At 47.9% G+C, this 21,456-nt stretch overlaps 1 long non-coding RNA gene across 1 annotated transcript; it reads left to right on the forward strand.

The window, feature by feature from the left end:
* Nucleotides 1-1,208: 1,208 nt before the first annotated feature.
* On the forward strand, nucleotides 1,209-21,185 carry LOC139049994 (uncharacterized). Its single transcript, XR_011508694.1, has 3 exons — nucleotides 1,209-1,268; nucleotides 13,689-13,745; nucleotides 20,525-21,185. It is a non-coding gene; the product is annotated as an uncharacterized lncRNA (long non-coding RNA).
* Nucleotides 21,186-21,456: the final 271 nt, after the last annotated feature.

Consider the following 21,456-nt stretch of genomic DNA (forward strand, 5'->3'; position numbering starts at 1 on the left):
ATCGCGACTATATTTAAACTGGAATTACTTATTAATTGGGTACATATTAACAAGGTTTGATTGTGCAATAGTAGTTTTATTATTATTATTGTATTAGTTTGCTATTTTTAAAGCTCCTGGCAGATTGACTATCCACGCTTCATACTGATGAGGCAATGTCAATTATGGCACAATATTGTGGAAGCGTTTTAAAACTTTACAGAGAAGCTCGCACTGATTCAAAAAAGCAGCCATACACACGAGGCCACTGAGTGATCCAACCAAGCAGATAACACAGCCTACACCTCAATGCTTGATTGAAAAGCATGTGAAACATACTGCATCAGCATCCATGGCACTGTTTATCTGGTGCACTGGCACCGCTGGGCCTTTTCAGCACCTTTGTACCGCTTCTTTGTACCGCACGGGTATCTATTGCATCAACAGTGATGTCTACATTGACAACTTTCTCAGTCACCTCTTTGCAGTCAGCACAAGATGCCATTGTTTCAGATTGCTTTGTTTAATCTTTCCATGCTAAGGTAATTAGAAACAAAATTTCACCTGAAGTTCATTGATTTCAAAAGGTTCTTGGCTGGTTCACAATTTTTCAGCACCTTCCCTTGGTGTAGCATGTTTCATGCATTGTCGCCTTCTTGCAAAAATGCAAGTGCTAAGTAGCATTGCAGCAGACAATGCAGCAGACAGACGTAAGCACCATTGAAACCACACTTACGCACATCTGCTGCGTCTACGCTACGCTCTGTGTGTTGTGCTTGTGCATGCATGCACATTAGCATGTTCTTTATTTGCCATTAGGCTGCGAATCGCCTGTCTGTACTGATCAACCCAATGCTACTTCAGATTAAATATGCCTCTGTCAATACTATATTAGCAGTAGTAGTTTTCTTGTGCTCTTATTGCCTTGTAAAATTTAGAAACAATTGTCTGCAGTCTTGTTAACGAAAGCATGACCACTTCATTCCGAGATACTGACGTTCATTTCTATCGTACAGTTTTTAGAAAGATCATCTGTAGCGAAAAAATTGTTATTTATTAAGATAGAGCACATGTTTAAACTACTACTCTCATTGGCAGAATTAACCGTACAGTTCTAAACATTTACCAATTTCTCTACATTATTTGTAGTTTCCAGTATAAATATAACATTGCTTTCCACTGTTTTCATGACCAATGACCTCATAATATTGACTTATATGTGGATTTCAGGACCCGTCACTGCACTGTACCCCGCCTCTCGAGCTTATGTCAGCGAACTGAAGCTAGAGGTATGTTCATTTCACCTGCACCACCCGGAAGAGTTTACGAGGTGCTGCACTTTTCCATTAACTTTAGCGGTGCAGGTATAGTGCCCTCTGAACCCTACTATTCATTTCAAAAGGTGCAAGGCTGCTTAACGATCTCGCTATACCCGGTCTACTGTTGGTGCTGAGTTGGTGCAGCACACAGGTGCTATTGAAACCCTATTTCATGAATCTGCTGTCTCTACAAAAGTGCGAGGTGTATTTACACATCATAAGCTGGTCATACCCATAGTTCAGGACCTCTGAAAGTTACGGTGCACAATAATTGGTCAAAACAACACCTGCGCTGCGCCTGCACTTCGGCATCAGTTAAAGTGTTGCATTGTGCCTGTGGAATTGCAATGCATGCTCACTGACCTGAAGAGGCAAAGCAGAAGGGTGGGTCTAAAAATTAATCTGCAGAAAACTAAAGTAATGTTTAACAGTCTTGGAAGAGAACAGCAGTTTACGATAGGTAGCGAGGCACTGGAAGTCGTAAGGGAATACATCTACTTAGGACAGGTAGTGACCACAGATCCGGATCATGAGACTGAAATAATCAGAAGAATAAGAATGGGATGGGGTGCGTTTGGCAGGCATTCTCAGATCATGAACAGCAGGTTGCCATTACCCCTCAAGAGAAAAGTGTATAACAGCTGTGTATTACCAGTACTCACCTACGGGGTAGAAACCTGGAGGCTTACGAAAAGGGTTCTACTTAAATTCGGGCCTTGAGACAAACTCTCCAAGGAAGGCACATAGTAACGTTCATGGGCCGTATAGCCATACCGCAATAGTTGAAAACGCCGACATGGAAGCGGAAGACATCGTTTACCACGGGGACATCACGCCAAGCGGGAAAAATCGGAGGACGCTTAAGCTTCGCCATTAAAAGCAGGTCGTGGTATCCTACAAAGATCTATGACCTTCTCACGCTTCGCGGCAACTGCAGGTTAAGTAACCCTAATGTTTACGGGGAAATGTTGGCGGCGAACGCTATGCAAGAAAGCGAGCTTTCTGGTAGAAATGTGGCCTCTTGCGTGGGCCGATCCCCCGACGCGTATTTCCAATTGCTAGTAGGTACAGCGGGGCGTGGCACTTGCGGAGACGCGGACGTTTGCGCGCATGCGCGAGTAAGAGCGGGTGCGAGAGAGGAAATGTGGGGACTTTTGCTCCTTGAATATACGACTCTGCCTAGGCACTGCGGCGGAGTTTCTTAGCGTGTGTTGTATGCGATTGTCCCTAGGCGTGCCGGCAGCAGCGGGGCGCGGTAGTGCTGAACTTAGCATCGCAAGTTGGCGGCTCTAAGCAATTATGTTTATTTATTCGTGTTTTTATTAATTAAAACAACGTATCAATATTTCTCATTATTGGTGGCGCCTACAGGACACCAAAGCGGTAATGGGGACATCAAAGCTAGAACCCGGGCTGGCCCGTGGTTGGGCCTGCACGTGCCAGGGGAGTGCGGCCCCAACCACGGGCCTCCCTGCGTGGGCCTCCCTGCGGCCTCCGCGGCCTCAACCCACGGGCCGCCCTGTTTCCAGCTTTCATCCCCCCACTACCGCGTTGGTGCCCTGGAGATTCTGCACTGCCTGCTTTAATATAATCTCAGATGCTCTCCAGAGGCCTCCGTTTGCCGGTTACAGATGCCCTCCTGGAGCAATGCTTGTAAAAAGTGCAATCTATCGTCGCGACTAAAAAATCGACCCGCGACTTATACAACACCAGTCAGAAATTGCCCCTTGAGACACAGCGATCACCAAATGGGCGGCCGTGCCCACTGCCTCACAGCGCGAGCAGCCAGCGGCGGAGCGTAAACAAACTGGACCGCACTCCGCAATGCCGGCATGGGATAAACGCATACAACACGCGTTAGGAAACCTCATCCGTTGTAGGGAGACTCACATATTCAAGGACCAAAGGCCACCAGTATTCTCTCTCGCAACCGCTCTTACTTGCCTCTGCGCAGAAATGTCGAGCGCCGTCAAAAGCGCCTTGCCCCGATGTACCTACTAGCAATTGTAAAAACGCATCCCGGACGTAGTGCACAGCCGCGCCAAAAACCAAGACAGACCTCAAACGGCAGCTGGAAAAGGGGTTTGTATTTCAGTTACCGCGTAAGAGTTATGTTATTTCGTATATTCAAATTACAAACCGACGCTATCATGCCTGTAGATTGTGTGTAAAATGTACATTACGAATTTTCTGACGCATATTACTTTGGGACGTTCAGTTAGTTGAGCCTATGCGCCACGCGGAAGGCCTGCATGGTTGGGGACGCGGGGTTCGGGATGATTTTCTTCACATGGACGCCGACGCAGGATGTTCTGCGACACAGGGCCCTGAACGCTATCGCGTTAATACGTACCCACTTAAAAAAACACAACAGGAAATTTCAGCCTGTTGTATTTTGGGACGTTGTTTCTGTGGTTCTGTTTTCTGATGTCCTGCAGTTCTTCATCAATATTTAATTAATAATTGACAGATACCTCTTTAAGGCTATGTAAATTTGTTAGTACAAAAAAGAGAAATATAAAAAACCTTCACCGCCGGGGATTCGAACTTCGGGCCTAAGCACTCCGAGGCCAGCATCTTACCACTGCACCACACCAAACTTATTTTTCTTTATTACATGGAAAACAAAACTGAAGGTGTATTACAAAGTGGACACAACTATACACTTAAACCTCAGGCAAACACACACATGCATCCGACAAGTGCATCCAGAGTGGCGGAGGTTCCTGCGCAGCCTACACACCTCTTATATAAGCAGCACTTTCGTGAAAGAAGGATTTTATAGATCGCGGGCTTTCGGCATGGCGATCACACAGTCTGCTTCTCCATAGGGTATATAAACCAAGTAATATGAACATGCCATAGGGAGGACCACCCGTATCCTTAAATGGTAGAAAGCTAATTGAATATGGAGTCATGTCAATGTCCTTTTTAAGCGTCCGTTGGAGAATGTCCCAAAAAATATAGCGTCCCTACAGTCTATTAAACAGTGATCTATGGTTTCCGCACGTGGACAGAGTTGACAGCTTGTTGACGACGGCACAAAGCAACCCCTCGAATTCAACCAAGTTTTAACAGGGGGTGTTTCCGAATGTAAGTTAAAGAAAAATGCTTTTTACTCCAGGAGGTACACACATTTTTCGGACGCGCTTAAGTACATCCTGATAAGGTCGGCTTAAATAAGGTGCACGATACAAAGGATCTGGGAAAATAGAGTACACCATGCAGTTCCGCAGAAATTGCTTTTCGACTCGCAGTGAACACGTACTCCAGGCTGAATCTAACTTTCAAGAAAAGAAATGTGTCAACAACCTCATTGAGGAGCCCAACCCCAAGGAGTCTGTGGGACATCTTTGGCATTTGATGACACTACTACATTAGAAACATAATGAACTAAACACAGTTTCAATATTTTACGCAAAAACGGATGGTCACTGTCTCGAAAGAAATCAGGCGAGAAACTATTTGCCTGACAAGGAGGTGTACTAATCCTAGACCACCACGTTCAAGGGGGAGGAACAGATTGTCGCGCCGCATCGATTCACAGCTCTAACTCCAAATAAATGTTGCAAATACGCGATGCAGTGCCTGAAACCGAAGTCGTGAGCAGTACAGTACTTGCAGCACATACATAAGACGGGAAGCTAAAAACACGTTGCGCACTTCAGCACGAATGAACATTGACAAATTCCGCCCTCGCCATGAATTGACTTTACGTTGAATTTTGCCAACTTCACTCGACCAATGAGCGTTGCTATTTGTATACTGTGAGCGAGGCACACCTAAATAACGCAGATCCTCTTTCCATTGAATGCCTGCGTAATGTGATGGCATTGTGGCCCATAATCCAAACCAAAAACCTGAACTTTTTACAAATTTAACGCTTGCACCAGACGCCGCACAATATTCTTCTGTAATTGCAAGAGCAGTCTTTACACTCTTTTTATCGTTGCAAAAGAAAGGCCACGTCGTCTGCATACGCGAGAATCCGAACCTCATTAGTCAGTAATTTAAACCCTTGGAAATTTTGTTCTTCAAGATTGCTCATACAAAGTGGCTCTAAATACAAGCAGAACAGAAGCGGTGACAAAGGGCATCCTTGTCGTACTGATGATACAAGCCTAATCGGATCGGAGAGAGAGCCATTCACTATCAGGCTCGTTGAGCCATTAGCATAACATATCCTGGCACCTCTAAGGAGCAGGGATGCGATATTTATATGCTCAAGTACAGTAAACAGGAATGAATGATTCACCCTGTCGAACGCGTTAGCCAGATCTAGCTGTACCATTGCCACCTGTCCAATCCCATCAGCTGCACACTCTAGCACCGATCTCGCAACATGAATGTTCGTCTGAATGGACCGGCCCCTGATGCCACATGTTTGATGATCACCGACCACAGATCTCATTACAACTTGGAAACGGTTAGCTAATACCTTAGCAAAGAAGAAGTAGTTTAATGACTGGAAAATATAGAGGTCGGCTGGAAAATGGAGCATCTGGCCTGCTACTCTACGTAAGGGAAGTGGAAGAAGGGAAGAAAAAGGGTCACAATGGGGGATGATAATGGGAGGAACGAGGTGAAGGACACATTGCATAACTGGTATTACAAACGTGAGTCCAGGCCCGTGTCGCCTGAGAAACGTGAAAGAGCACGCATTGTCTCTATCGTCTGCCAACTCTGTGGCCACGGGCCTAGCAAGAGGTTCTCCGACAGTGGTCTATTGTGTAAATGTATCAAGGTATCTGCCATTGTCAGTCTCGCGCGCATACCCAGGGCATACCACGAGCACATGGTCTATAGTCTCTACAGTGCCACACACTGAACAGTCCTGGGAGTCTGTCCGTCCAATGATGTGCGAGTATTTGCGCGTGAAGGCGACGCCTAATCGCAGTCTGTGTAGCAGGCATGTATGAGGGCGTGGAATTCCACGCAGAACAGGAAATTGCATACCGGGATCCAGCCTTTTACGGCGGGCGTGACGAGCGTCTGGCTGGGCCAGTATCTTCTCGTCGCACTCCTCATTAATTCCGACAGGAGGCATGTGATGTACGATCTGGAGAATGGCACTACAGTTCGCAGGCCATTGCTGAGGGCGCGCCTTACTGCAGCATCGGCCATCTCATTACCAGTTAGCCCACAGTGTTACGGGATCCATCGAAACATTGGAATCCACATTCATAAGAACATAGGCCGATATCCGTCAACTTTTTGCAATTTAGTTTCATCATCGCTTTTGTCTATAAGGACGGTGCGTCCTTCGTACATCAGGTTAGGTGGCCTACTTCCAAGGCCTCACGGTACACCTGAAGTAATAATGGCGATAGGAGGGAACGAAAACACTGATAAAGTTCGGCAGTAAGGCCATCCGGGCCGGGCGTCTTGCCCTTCGCTAACGAATCGATGCATGCAGTTACCTGATTAATATCAATCTTTTCATTTGTATAATCGTAATCATCCTGATTTAACTTGGGCAGCAACGATACAATTTTTTGGCAGCATCTGTATCCAATGGCTTATGATCTCGAAATAGTTTTTAATAATGTTCAAAAAACGCTTTAGTTATTAGCGTACGCTCATTAACAATGATTCCACCATACTCTATATCTAGTATTTGTTTAGACAGCGCGTGTCGGCGCTCATCACCAAGGGCCCTACTGCAAGGCTGTTCCAGGAAACGCTGCTCTCGCGCACGCACTAGTGCACCTCTGTATTTTTCTGCGTTCAAAGTTTGTAACTGTGCCTTGACCTTATGAATATCATCAATATATTGACCCGGATATAGGCATTCAAGCTCATGCAATTCACTCAGAGGTCTACACAATGTTCTCATTATTCTTTTTTTCAAAGGCCAATATTGATGATTTTTCGATAGCTATCATTTTAGCTTCCTGTTTGAATAATTCCCACACAGCAAAGAGCAGCAAGTCCTTGCGGCATGACACATGAGCTATAAGCTCAGTAACACGATTTAAGAGACACTCACGCGAAAGTAATTGGTTATTAAACTTCCACAGCTCCCAGCACATACGCCGACTTTGATACCGACGGCTGCTAAACGATGCGGAGACTAGGCAGCGGTCACTAAAGAATATAGGGTGCACAGTGAAACCATAAATAAGAGGTAGCTCGCTAAGTCAAACGTAAATTCGATCAAGCCTTGCATGCGAGGTACCCTGGAAGTGCGCATATGGACATCCCGCCTTCTCATTTTCCCCAAAGCTGATAATCGCATATGAGGCGTTGCAATGCCTGATATGGGATTATCAGCTTGTGCACCACGCCGAACATGTCTCCGAGTGTGCATTTAGGCTGTGTCAACAGTACGAATCTCTGTCTGAGTTGATGTTTACGTTTGCATGTTAAGAGCCAAGATGCGCTATCACTCCACCGCGTCAACTGCCGCTTCAATAGAAGAGCAAAAAGTCCTATTACCATTGACAGGTACATCGTAGATTGTTAGAACATCGATTTTGCTGTGCGATATCCATATTAAATAGGTAATTCAGAAATAGACAATGGTGACAATGGCTTTCGATAATAGGGTTGTTACTGCTAATGTTGACAGTTGTCTCTCGCTCTTTACACTTTTCAGCGCGCATATAATTCCTGTGTTCAATGCAAAATAGCCACATAAACATTCGTGGGTGAGTGTTCATTGTGACAGCATACTGGCTTCTCACGGCAGCGCTGTACCAGAATAACGAGACCCGAGCGAGACAGCTTTGCACGCAACTTTGTGGAACAACCCAAAACTTCTTTTTCGCTTCGCAAAAGCTTATTCCATATTTCTGGGAAATTAACTAATGTGTCAGTGTAACGGCACATGTAAGGCCACAGGACTGTGTGCCACATCTTACAAAATAAAGCAAAACGGATACGCAGCCATTCCCGCAGACGGTATGATTTTGACGAGCGGCCGATTTTGAGGAGGCCGGTAGGGCGTTGCTGGTGCCGCGTCGTCACGGCACAATTATAACAATTGGCCACGTCGACTTTAATACCGGTGTCGGTGCTATCAGCATTGCTCGCTTCGGAAAAGCACGATTGAATACCGTTCAAGAGAAAAGTACAGTGTACACCATCGATGCGAAACTGACATACAATTTTAAAGCGTCGCGACGGAAAGCGCTTCTGGCGCGCGCGTCAGAACTTATATCGCTACGACCGAAAGTGGCGCATTTCTAAAGCCACGACAGGAAATGTGTAGTCTCGACAGAGAGTTCCTGTTGCAATGTCAGAATCGCTTTTCGATAGAAAGTTGTTGCGACTTCATAGACTCTTGTTGTCGCGACAGAACGCTTCTATTGCGACTTCAGAACTCATGGCCGTAGTGACCGAATGTTTCTGTTTCGACGACAGAATTTCTGTCGTAACGTCACAGTTGCTGTCACGATAGAAAGCTGTTGTTGTAACTACAGAACTGTTGTTGTCGTGACAGAACGTTTCTGTTGCGACTTCAGAACTCTTCGTCGTCGCGACAAAATCTCTGTTGCGACGACAGAATTTCTGTCGTAACGTCAGAATCGCTGTCACGATAGAAAGCTGTTGTCACGATTTCAGAACTCTTGTTGTCGGGACAGAACGTTTCTGTTGCGACTTCAGGACTCTTGGTCTTCGCGACAGAATTTTTCTGTTGCGGCATCAGAATTTCTGTTTTAACCTCGGAAATATCTGTCGCAACTACAGAAACGTCAGGAACTTCTTCCGTACAGCAGAAATTTCTGTAGTCGCGACAGAAATTTCTGTAGTTGTGACAGGAATTCCTGTTGTTTTTTTCAACTGGGTACCAGTGATTTTCAAGCTCATTGAACCGGAAGCGTCGTTCAGACAAGTGAACTCCGACAAGTTGGCCAATGAGATAGTTACCACGGCAAGGGAGAAGGTAAAATTATTTCGTGTAACGAGGGAAGGTTATTTTTCGGTAAATGTGTCGTCCGTCGGTGCCTCTACAAGACTGCTTGAGCTGACTCATGTTGCAGGCCTTGCAGTGGAACCGTACATAGAACCATCGTGCACAAACATTTAGGGAAAATAAGACATGTTCCAGTTCAACACACTGAAGACCAACTTCTTGAGAACCTACAAGACAGCGGCTTCGTTTCCGTCCAGAGGCACACAAGATGGATTCGGCGAGAAAATGGAGCAGTGGAACCACATGCACTTGGGAGCGTCACCCTACAATTCTTGCCTACTAAGACACTGCCAACAAGCGTTATCCTTGAATTCTCGAGTCATCCACTAGAAGACTTCATATGCGGGTTTTTAAAGCACGAAGTGGCTTTCTTGCCCAGGAGGCTCGAAATATTACATGGTCGGACCCCGAACCAAGGCTCGCCTCCTCCGTACTTAGATATTGTCAATCCAGTCAAAGCAGCTCCATAAAAAAAAAGAAAATGCGCGAGAAAGACGTAGACTATAGAAAGAGAGAAACGACAAACACAGGCGCTACTCGCAACTAACAGTTTATTTCCAAATAAATAGAATAAGTAGAAAACTACACACAAAGAATATAAAGAATACATTGTTGCGCCAAAAAAGGAGAATAAAGACTTGGGAAGGAAGAGTACGAAACGACAGATTGAGCGCTGATTCTTACAGCAGGGCAGGGAAAATGAACAAATTCGCATGCCTACATCAGTGTTGCCTATAGCGATTCCAGTGACGTTTCGTACTCTTCCTTCCCAAGTCGTTATTTTCCTTTTTTGGCGCAACAATGTATTCTTTAGATCCCTACCAACACGCCCAGCAACAAGTTCTACTCTACACAGAAAGAACAGACACCTTCTGAAGTGAGCACGAAAAACGAAAGTAATATACACGAGGCAACACCAAAGCTGGCTAATTAAGAACTGATTCACATACATTCCCAAAGGTATGACACTTCTGCTATGACAAAACTATCGAAGGATGACTGATGCATCTGTCAGCTCGGTTAACTGCCGCATAAGGTCGCGTAAACCCGTTTTTGATAAAAGTGAGATTTTGTACAGGCATAGAGAGCAAGAAACAAGAGAAATAATGGAAGCCTTTTACATTTTTTGGAAGGGGACAGACACATCAGTCATCCTTCGATAGCTTTGTCGTAGGCAGGCAGACTCCTTCCGTCCTCTCAGTTTAACCTATACTGTGTTTCAAAGCTGATGGAAAAAATTATCGATCTTACACTGCAGTGGTAGATAGAATCCAGCAATTGTCTACCAGATCAAATGGCTGGTTCCAGAAAACGTAAATGTACAATGAACTGCATCTTCGACTTGGTAACTTTTGTTGACCACGTGATTAGCTGTGGGAGCATTAATGTTGCTGTGTTTATTAATAGTAGAAAGGCCTTTGACTCGATCAGTCACCTTCATGCCCTGCATGGGCTCTCACCTCTCGGAATACATGGCTGGGTTCTCGAATGGATTGCTAACTTCTTGAAAGACAAAATGATATTGCCGCGCCAGTACTCCGATGAAGAAGAGGTCAGCGCCTGTAGGCATGCGCGTTTTTGACTAGGCGCAGTGATGAAGTCGCAGTTGCGCTCGGTATTAAAAAGGCGACCCGCCTCTGTGCCACCTGAATAGCGCTCTACGACCCCTGTTTCTGACGTTGCGACACTGGTGAAGGGGCTGGAGCCTGCAACCCCATGCGGGCAAACCCTGTTCGGAGCCGTAGACCAAGTCCCGAAGCTCCACCTCTCGTAACGACTCCAGTACACCGTTTCAGTCGGGCGCCTGCTCGGCCTCAGCCCGGAGTTCCCTCCCCTTGTGACTATCGCCGACATGGCTACATCTTTGGCACTTGCCCCTCCTTCACAGATGGGCGCCTGGCCTTTCTCAGCTGACACTTGAACACCCTTGCCTGCCCGACATCTTCCACGGCGATGTTTTCGAAATGTTGAGGGGCTTGACCAGGACGAACGTGTCGCTCTAGTCAATCGCTGGAACGACCAACAAAAACTTGTCCATTCAATTTCGCGCTTGAGAACAGCGCTCGTACGTAGTACGCGAACAGGGATGCGCGCTTCCAAACGTGGGGCATTTTTCGTCGTCAGCTCCTCGATACATCCGCGAGCTCGGTCCTGCGCGATTACGCGCAACAACTTGTTGAGGCTCGGGCACAGAAACCCAACGAAACCGTCGCCATGTATGCAGAAGATATGGCCCATCTGTTTCGCCGAGCTGTCCCGGATATTACTGAGGCAAAGAAAGTGCGTGATGCTATGCGGGGAATTAAGGAACCGCTGTTTGCCGGTCTTGTCCGAAACCCGCCAACAACGGTCGACGAATTCATCAAGGAAGCGACTTTCATCGAGCGAGCACTTCAGCAACGTTGTCGCCACTTCGAGCGCCAGCCAAACAACACACCAGTGAGCTCCGGAGCTCCGATTATTGAGCACACTTCCTTACGCGACGTAACTCGTGACATCCTACGTGAAGAGCTGCGAGCCCTCGGCATTCCTCCCATGGAGTCGGCGGTCGTTTCTCTTGCCGAAGTCGTGCGCCAGGAGTTGCGGCAAGTCTTCTCCTCACCAGCCCGTTGTCCTAAAACACGTCCGCCGACCTATGCCGACATGGTCCGACGTCCTGCCCATTCACCTCCAGTAGCACCATTTCAGCCACGGCCCGCTTCCGTGCCATGGTGACAACGGGAGTCTGTGAGACGACCTCCAGTTCGCCGCACCGACTCGTGGCGCGCGGCCGACCATCGACCACTGTGCTTCCACTGCGGCGAACTAGGCCACATTGCCCGCTACTGCCCCCATCCAAACGCTGGAGTCTGCTCCTTTTCGCCTGCCGCTTCGGTGCACTTTGACGACCGTCGCGCCCCGCGCAGTTATCAGCTGTCGACCCGCCAGGCAGCTTCACCACGTCGTCACTGGCAGTCCCCGTCCTCTCTCCGTTACACTTCCCCAAACCGTTAGAGTTTCACCATTGACCACGGCAGGGATGGTCACTTCCCTAGTCCTCGCCGCGTAAACTAACGGAAGCGACCTCCAGGGGAAGGTTGCCCTGTGTCGAGACGCCAAAAATGGGCGGCGAGGAGTTACGGAGTCGCCATCTGTCGGAAGCGCCTCCCTTGCGTAGTATGAGGGATCACGCGGCGCGTTCCCCGTAGGTTTCGCTTACGGCGCTCAATAAAAGCACCACGCGGCAGACACCCGTGTAGTTAGATTTAGGTGCACGTTTGCACGTTAGAGAAACCCAGGTGGTCCAAATTTCCAGAGCCCCTTACTACGGCGTGCCTCGTAATCACATCTTGCTTTTGGCATGTAAAACCCCATTATTCAGTTTTACGTTTGGATTATTTTCAACTATTAGCGCTTGTGTATTACGTGTTATACCCTTTTGTATACTGTGCCGAAGCTCACTTTTGACGCTTATGTCTCTGTACGGGCATTATTTTATCAGTGTGTCTTCCTAACCTGTTTACCTGCTCGTCGCCGTCGGCATCGCGACTGCTTGTGTATGTTTGTCACACTATTTACGAACTTATTCTGATGCGCCTTGCCTTCACCAGTTATCGTGTGTAGGGGACTGAGTACTGCGGAGTTTTGGCCCGATGACGTTGTTTCTTTTTCTTTTCTTACTATATATATATATATATATATATATATATATATATATATATATATATATATATATATATATATATACACACACACACAGTGAAGTAGACGCGCGTATGAAGCGGTTTATTGACGTTTCGGCCGGGGTCCGGCCTTCATCAGAATCTGATTCTGATTCTGATGAAGGCCGGACCCCGGCCGAAACGTCAATAAACCGCTTCATACGCGCGTCTACTTCACTGTGAATATTTACCCGGACCCAGAACTGCTTTTTTTCTGGTATATATATATACATACATACATACATATATATATATATATATATATATATATATATATATATATATATATATATATATATATATATATATATATATATATATATATATATATATATATATATATATATATATATATCGCCGCGGCCATTATATAGGGGGACTACATCTCTTTCTTTCATATTCATTAAAAAATCTTCATCTAATCGTTGGATTATCGCCAATCCAGACATTTACCACTGTAAAATCTTTCAGAGTGATTAATCTTCGAAGAACGCTTTTCTTGGAATGCTCATATCGAAATGATGGTTAGTAAGCTTTCACATGTCGTTGGTATATTTTCAAGATTTCTGAAAGGACGCCTGCGAATTTTGTGTGCTGCAGGAGGCTACTTCGGTGTCTGCCACTTGCTATTCAGCGTGCAGCGCAATCCAACTGCTTATCAGCGCACCCAGGGTCGGCTGTTTTGATTTCGCGCCAAAAAACTTGCGTGCCGCTTTTATTGGGGTGCGCACCGTATACGGTGACTGACAAACTGTGTCCGTTATCTTACAGGTTGCAACATTGCAGAAGAGCGGTAGAAGCGGGCTTATACACATCTTAGACGTCCAGGTTTGTTATCCCCCTGATTATTGGTATTATGTTGTAGCCGTTCGAGCAACATGAAAGGGAACATCTATCAATAACTTGCTTTCGAGATGCGGAGCATGTGTGTTCAGCTCCGACGGCGTCAGACAGGATGTTCAGTGCGAAAACTACGTGTAGTTATATATTGTTACGCCCAAAAAAGGCGTTACTTTGAAGCCCGGTAGCGTTAGATGCGATGGCCTTGATCAGCTGTCGATCAGCTGTTGAGCGCCTGTCGAGATTCAGCTAGCCAGCCACCCGTCGTCTTCTTCGTTCACCACTTTTCGGTGCCCCTGCATACTGTTTGTTGAGGTGCGAAACCACTATGCACGTAAGAGCGTCACATTTCCCTCCGCGCAGCCGAAGCCCGCCGGGCAAGTCAAACAGGCTGTCGAGAAATAAAGGGCTTTAAACGGGCGACATGCGAAAGTTCAGTCTTTGCTGACCGTCGGCCATTTGATGTGAGACGTGCTATGCGGTAGGTTAATTCGCTGATACGCTGAGTAATAACATAGGGTCCAACATAGTGGGCCAGCAGTTTTTCACATAATCAACGTTTCCTGGTTGGTTTCCAGAGCAACACTAAATCACCAGGGTCATATATGATGTGTCGGCGTCGGCGGTCGCAGCGTGCCTTCGAGCGGTCTTGTGAAACAAGAGTGCGTAAAGAAGCAAGTCGTCGGGCTTCTTCAGCAAGACAGACTGTCTCTGATATACAAAGATTATCGTGGCTGGAAAACGGGAAGATAGTGTCAAGTGAATAACGAGGCGGACGAGCGTAAAGAAGAAAGAAGGGACTGTAGCCCGTAACTTCATGCTTTGAGGTGTGAAATGCGTACTTAATGAAAGGTAGCACGCTGTCCCAGTTCTTATGATCTGACGCGACATATATGGACAGAATGTAAGAGTTCTGTTCGTGCGTTCCGTAAGGCCATTTGTTTGGGGATGATACGGGGTGGAATGTCGAAACCTTGAAGCACATAGACGAAGCATCTCTTCGACCACGTCTGCAGTGAACTGCCGCCCACGATCGCTGATGATGACTCTGGGTGGTCCATGTCGGAGAATGACAAAACGCAGCAGAAAAATACACACTTCGGTTGCAGTAGCCGATGGTATTGCAGCTGTCTCACAGTAGCGTGTCAAGTGATCGGCACACACGATAATCCAGCGATTCCCATCGGATGAACGCAGGAAAGGACCGAGGAGGTCGATGCCAACTTGCTCAAAGGGAGTGCTGGGGGGTGGCACTGGATGGAGTTGACCAGGAGCACTCGTCGGAGGAGCACGCTTGTAACGTTGACACTAGCTGCAGTTGGACACATACTGGGCGGTCGTCTGGCGCATTTTAGGCCAGTAGAACCCTTCTTGAAGGCGGTAGAGAATTTGCGCAGAACCCAAATGACCAGATGATTGATCGTCATGCATACATAGCGCGCAAGACGGAGACACGGAGACTCTCCGGGACCACCAGAAGATATCGTGGGCCTGTAGCAGAATAGTTCTTTTTGTAAAGCACCCCATCACGAACGCAGAAACGAGTGGATGGTGCTGATTGCCTTGCAGTAATGAGCAGTGGTTCTAAAGTTCTGTATTTTTGTTGCTAGACCTTGAAGGTATTTATATCAGGAAATCCAGGCTCCAGTGATGCGATATAGCAGTTGAAGTTGTCCGCGTCGCAGTCCGTCGTTGGAAGCGGCATGCGCGAGAGGCAGTCAGCGTCGGCGTGTCGGCGGCCGCTTTTATAAGAAACGGTAAAGTTATATTTCTGTAAACGAAGTGTCCAACGCACAAGCCGGCCCGACGGTTCACGGAGATTAACAAGCCAGCAGAGAGAATGATGGTCTGTCACCACCGTGAAGGGGCGCCCGTACAGGTACGACCGGAAGCGCTGTACTGAGAAAATAACTGCAAGACATTCTTGCTCTGTAACGGTGTAGTTACGCTCAGACTTACTTAAAGAGCGACTCGCATAGGCGACGACGTGTTCTTTGGTGTCGACGCGTTGAATAAGGACAGCGCCGATGCCAATACCGCTAGCGTCCGTATGAACTTCTGTGGGAAGCCGCATGGTCGAAGTTTCGGAAAATGGGATGGAACGTCAGACGAGGCTTCAGCTGAAGAAAACTAGCTTCACATTCAGGAGTCCATTCAAAGGGAACGCCCTTCTGTAGGAGGCATGTCAGCGGATATGCCATGTTGGCAAATACACGAATAAACCGGTGGAAGTACGAGCAAATAAGCCCTAGGAAACTGCGTGACTCTTTTACATGGCGAGGTTGCTTGAAGGCTTCCACCGTAGCAGTCTTCGCTGGATCAGGTCGTATACCGTCCTTATCCACTAGGTGTCCCAGAACGAGTTTTTGGCGCTCTCCAAAATGACACTTCTTCGAGTTGAGCACCAAACCCGCTTTGTCCGAGCAATCTAGCACAAGATCGACACGTGCGTTGTGCTCACTGAATGTGCGCCCGAAAATCACTACATCGTCTAGATAGCACATGCATACTTCCCACTTCAAACCACGCAGGATGTTGTCCATAAAGCGCTCGAAAGTTGCAGGCGCATTACAGAGCCCGAACGGCATCACATTAAATTCGAAAAGTCCATCTGGTGTTACAAATGCCGTTTTCTCCTTGTCTGCCTTGTGCATAGGAATCTGCCAGTACCCCTACCTCAAGTCAACAGACGAAAAGCAAGGCGCTGATGAGAGGCAGTCGATAGCATCATCAATACGCGGAAGAGGATATACATCCTTTTTAGTGATGGTGTTGAGGCGGCGGTAGTCAACACAAAATCGCCATGTACCATCTTTATTTCTAACCAGAATCGCTGGTGTTGCCCATGGACTACAGGATTCTTGGATTACATTCTTATTTAGCATTTCGTGGACTGGGTCATTGATCACCTTGCGTTCCGATGGTGGGACTCTGTATGGTTTCTGCCGCAACGGTTGTGCAGATCCCGTATCTATGCGATGGTGTATACGAGAAGGAGGAAACAATGGTGGCCCCTCTTGCTGGAAAAAGTCAAACAGTCGGGCATGTTTTAGCAGAATATTCGCCACTTCGTGAGGCTGCTTAGTGCTGAGTGGCTTGTTTACCATAGTCAGAAATGAGGAGTGCGCCACAGGGCAGGCATTAACGAAATGGTGCTCATCCGCAGAATCAAGGGCCTTTGTAAGAATGGCGGGTGATAGCACTTGATCTTCATGGTAGGCAGCAAGTTTCAGACCCTGTGGTAGTATTGCAGGTTCACTCGAACAGTTTACGGCCCATAAGTTAGTGCGTCCCTGAACAACTGACAGCGTGCAATACGGTATTAGTACATTCCTCTTGATGCAACTCAGATGAACGGGCTCCACGGTAGCGTCAAACGTTCCGTCGGTGGTAGGGAAACAGGCAACTGAAACACACGTTGCGGATAACGGAGGCACAACTGTATCCCGGGATACACAATGCACACTTTCACGATACGGTGGGTCTTCCATAAACGCAGCAGTTTTAAAACCTCGTACCTACACTGATTTCACCCGTTTTGCAGTCGACGGTGGCACCACACAGTTTCAAAAAATCAAGGCCCAGGATTACGTCATGCGTAGAATGAGGTAGGACAGCGAACTCCGCGTTAAATATTCGACCACCCAAGGTAACGTCTACATTACACACGCCCACAGGATACAACTCCCCACTCACTCCGCGAAACGTATCGGCACGGTCCCAGCCAAACATCACTTTTCGTCCTAGGAGGCTTTTGAACGGGAGACTCATCACTGAAACGGTTGCTCCCGTGTCCACTAAGGCCATGGATGAAACCCCGTCAATTAATACAGACACCTTATTCTTAATCATACAAATGGTTGGAGGTATCTCTGTCGACATCGAAGATTGTCCAGCAACCTCACCTCCAACGGCCGCGCTGGCTAGTTTCCCGGAGGTGGCGACGGGTATCGACGCCACGGAGAGGGCGATCGGCTTACACGAGGAGCGGGTGGTGGTGTGAAGCTGCGATCGGATGCTGGAGAACGGTTCCACAGTGGCTCTGGTTGCTGGTGAGGCAAGCTTCCTAAATATGTGTGCGAGGGCGAATATGTTTCGCCCAGAGGAGCGCGGTATCGCCTAGACATCGCCGATCGGTCGAACCTCGGTGGTCGGCGGTGATTGCAGCATTTGGCAATGTGACCCAAGTCGCCACAGCTATAACACACAGGTAAACGACGATCGATGAACTGCCCTTCGAAGCGCTCATCCGTGGGGGGTCGTGTAGCAGAGCGAAGCGGCTGAGCCGGCTGCACAGGAGGAACGGTCGGTCTGCGGGCAAACCTGCTGGGGCGAGGGTGTTCTGCAGGTCGGTGTTCGGGCGTAAATGTGCCCGTGGCCATGGAGCTCCTCTGTGGTTGACGTCTGTGACACATACCGCCGGTTGCCAGGAAGTGCAGGGTACGGCAGGCGCCATGTGTTGCGGGTAATACGCATCAGGTTGTCGTATGACGTCGCGCGCAAGTTCCTGGTGCCGCAGCAGTTCTTCGCGCACGATCTGCCGTATAGTAGGCGAAAGATCGGCGGACGGGCTCTCATCGACGCTGGCAACGGTTGTCACATTCGCCAGGCGTCCAAATTTTGGCACAATGCGGCGGGTTTTCAACGTCTAAAACGTACGGCAATGACGCGCGACATCTGAGACGGAATCAACGTGTTCCCGGCTTATGAGGAAATTGTATATATCTTCTGCAATTCTTTGAGGAGATGTCCGACTCGGTCTTCCTCAGACATCTGCGAATTTACGATTTTGCACAGCTTGAGGATTTCCTCTATGTATATAGTGCATGTTTCTCCAGGAGCTTGAGCTCTTTGAGCTAGTGTTCTCTCCGCGCGTTTCTGTTTGGCGTAGGAGTCGCCAAAACACTTCTTAATTTCCTCAACGAATCGCTCCCACGTTGTTAGGGAGTCTTCGTGGTTTTCATACCACATCAGCGCTGTCTCACTGAGAAAGAGTACGACATTTTCAAGCTGAGTGACAGAATCTCAACGGTTGTAGCGGCTCACCCTTGCGTAGTGCGTCAGCCACTCGTCGACGTCTTCGCCCGCTTTTCCCGCGAACGAGCGCGGTTCCATGTAGCGCTGCAAAGGTGCAACTGGCGATGACCTTTGAGCAGGTTTAACTAGAGCTGGCATTTGTCCACCTCCATCCTGAGCCATAGGGAAAGTCGTTGGCAAGAGACCGGCAAGACGACGGCTCCAGCGAAGTTCTAGATGTTGCGACTCCGTGGTATACGTTGTGTCGTACCCCGTACCTCCACCACTCTGTTACGCCCACAAATGGCGTTACTTTGAAGCCGGGTAGCGTTAGACGCGATGGCGTTAGACGGGCTGTTGAGTGCCTGTCGAGATTCAGCTAGCCAGCCACCCGTCGTCTTCTTCGTTCACCACTCTTCGGTGCCCCCGCATACTGTTTGTTGAGGCGTGAAACCACTAAGCACGTAAGAGCGTCACAGTATTATCTACAAAGCACGAGTAATGGTTGCTTATTTTCAGTGTTTCCTTTCGTACGTTTCACGAATGTACCTTTTGACCTGTGTGCTGTTTTTGTTCGATGTTCCGAAAGCGAATGTGGTAAGATCACCGGGGCACAAAGCTTGCGATGCGTGATTCCGCGTGCTCCTGTCCCCATGTTTTAGTTGGACAGAGGCTACCCGGACGGGCTTGTATACACGCTAATTCCTGGGTTGAGGGCCGTCGACTCACCTGAAGGCGGAAGGGGGGCACTTGCTACAGTTGCTGCAGGAACTACCTGCTTATAAGAACTGCGTAAGAACTTTCTCGTAAATACGGAGTCTGCGCTGTAGAGTACGACCCGTTGTGCAAGACGGTGGTGCACGAGTCCGGAGCACCCAGCTGGTGAAACTGTCCTTGTTTGCTGCAAGAGGTATTTTTGCCAAATAGGCTCAGTGTCGTTTATGGGCTCGCAGCTGAGTCCTGGAACGCCCTTCTTTGCAGCTATATAACGAGCATAAAGGCTGGTGCAACGTTTGCCAGACGAACACCGTAGCGAAACCTCACAATAAGGATCTGCCTGACTTGTCTCTTCGTGAGGGTGAACCACCCCAGCGCATGCAAGACGCAGTGTCGCAATATCAGCAGCGGTCAGCAAATCTTCACTGCCCTGTCGTGAAGGAAGCCACGCATTACACAACGCCGGTATTCAGGTACGGTGGTGGTGGCAGCACGCCCACAATTTGCGGCATACCTACATGTATAAACTGCATAAGATTTATTCTTGTGGGAAGGTCTCTGCTATTTTCATGCTGTGGGTATTCGGAGGTAAGAAACAGAAGCATCGTAAGTGGCATGGTAAGGCACGAAAACAAAGAGTAATGCCGACATGGCTGAGACCTTCCCATATTTTATTTATTTATTTGTTTTTAGATGCTGCGATATTTTACAAGATCTTAGCAGGGTGGAAAGAAACAAGTACACAAGTACACGAGAGGGTGTAAAAGACACCCTCTCAAAATTTTGTTGTCCTTATGTTGCGCATTGCTCCCTTGTCGATTCTTTGTTTATTGAATTTGTACTTGTGTGTACTTTTCATTATTGGAATGCATCATGTAACCGCACAAGAACAAGGGACAAAGCAGGAACACACAAGACAGGCGCGGTGTTCCTTCTTTGTACCTTGTTCTTGTGCGGTTACATGATGCATTCCAATAACGATCACTAACTAGCCCGCTTATCCCGGTTAAATGTGTACTTTTCATCTTTTTCAGTGTGGCTAATCCTTTTCATGGGTACGAGGTATATGTGCTTTGAGGAACGACATGCCGGCATGGTTTTGGGAGCTCTCCTTCCCCGCATGGGTTCACAACGAAGGATCCTGCCTACGCTACGGAACGGACGCTAGACGTGCAAATTATGGACACTCGGTGACAGGATCATGGCCGCTCACCATCCACAAGTGTTGTTCTTGACAATCACTAGAGTCGAGCGTGGTGAGGGAGCGAAGCTGTCTAGCTGCTAACAGCGGCCACTGTCTTCCGAGGAACGCTGTTGCGAGCTGAGAGCAGGCCGGTAGCAGAAGGGCAAGTGTCCACTGTCATGAAATGCTTCGGCGTGGTCGTCATTATCGGGTGTAGTCTGGTCTTTCTGCTGGTTTATGTACCATTTTGTGACAGGGAGAGAGAAAGACCAGTTCAATATGTTACGGCGAAACGCCTTTTATGTTGTGTGATCACGGCATCTATCACATTATTCGCCCAACATCTGGCGTAACATGCCAGGCCATCAGCCAGACTAAAATATCAAGCTTCTTATGTCACTCAGCGTCTTCCTCCTGCTCAACTCATGTCCAAGGCAACGTTCTTGCCCAAAGTCCTATGCGGAGCCAACTTGAACCATGGGCAAAGAGGACTTCCTCGGTCGCCGCAAATTTCGGGCCGCTCTTTGCGATGAAACACCCTGCAATGGCAGCTGTATCTGCTCGCTTTCTGCTGTGGATACTTGGGCGAGTGTGGTCACGAGGGCACCGATGCGTGCGGGAAGTTTAGAGTCCACGGGAACGTGAAAGACTTTAGATCACTTGGACGGCAGCATGCCGTGCCAACGATAATGATTGTTTAAGTCCCCTTGCTGTGGGGACGTCAATAAAAGTGAGGTGTTATATCAAAAGGTTAAAGTTTGGGAGTTATTTACGGGCTTGCCA

Source organism: Dermacentor albipictus, chromosome 9 (assembly GCF_038994185.2).
Source record: "Dermacentor albipictus isolate Rhodes 1998 colony chromosome 9, USDA_Dalb.pri_finalv2, whole genome shotgun sequence".
Lineage (NCBI taxonomy): Eukaryota > Metazoa > Arthropoda > Arachnida > Ixodida > Ixodidae > Dermacentor > Dermacentor albipictus.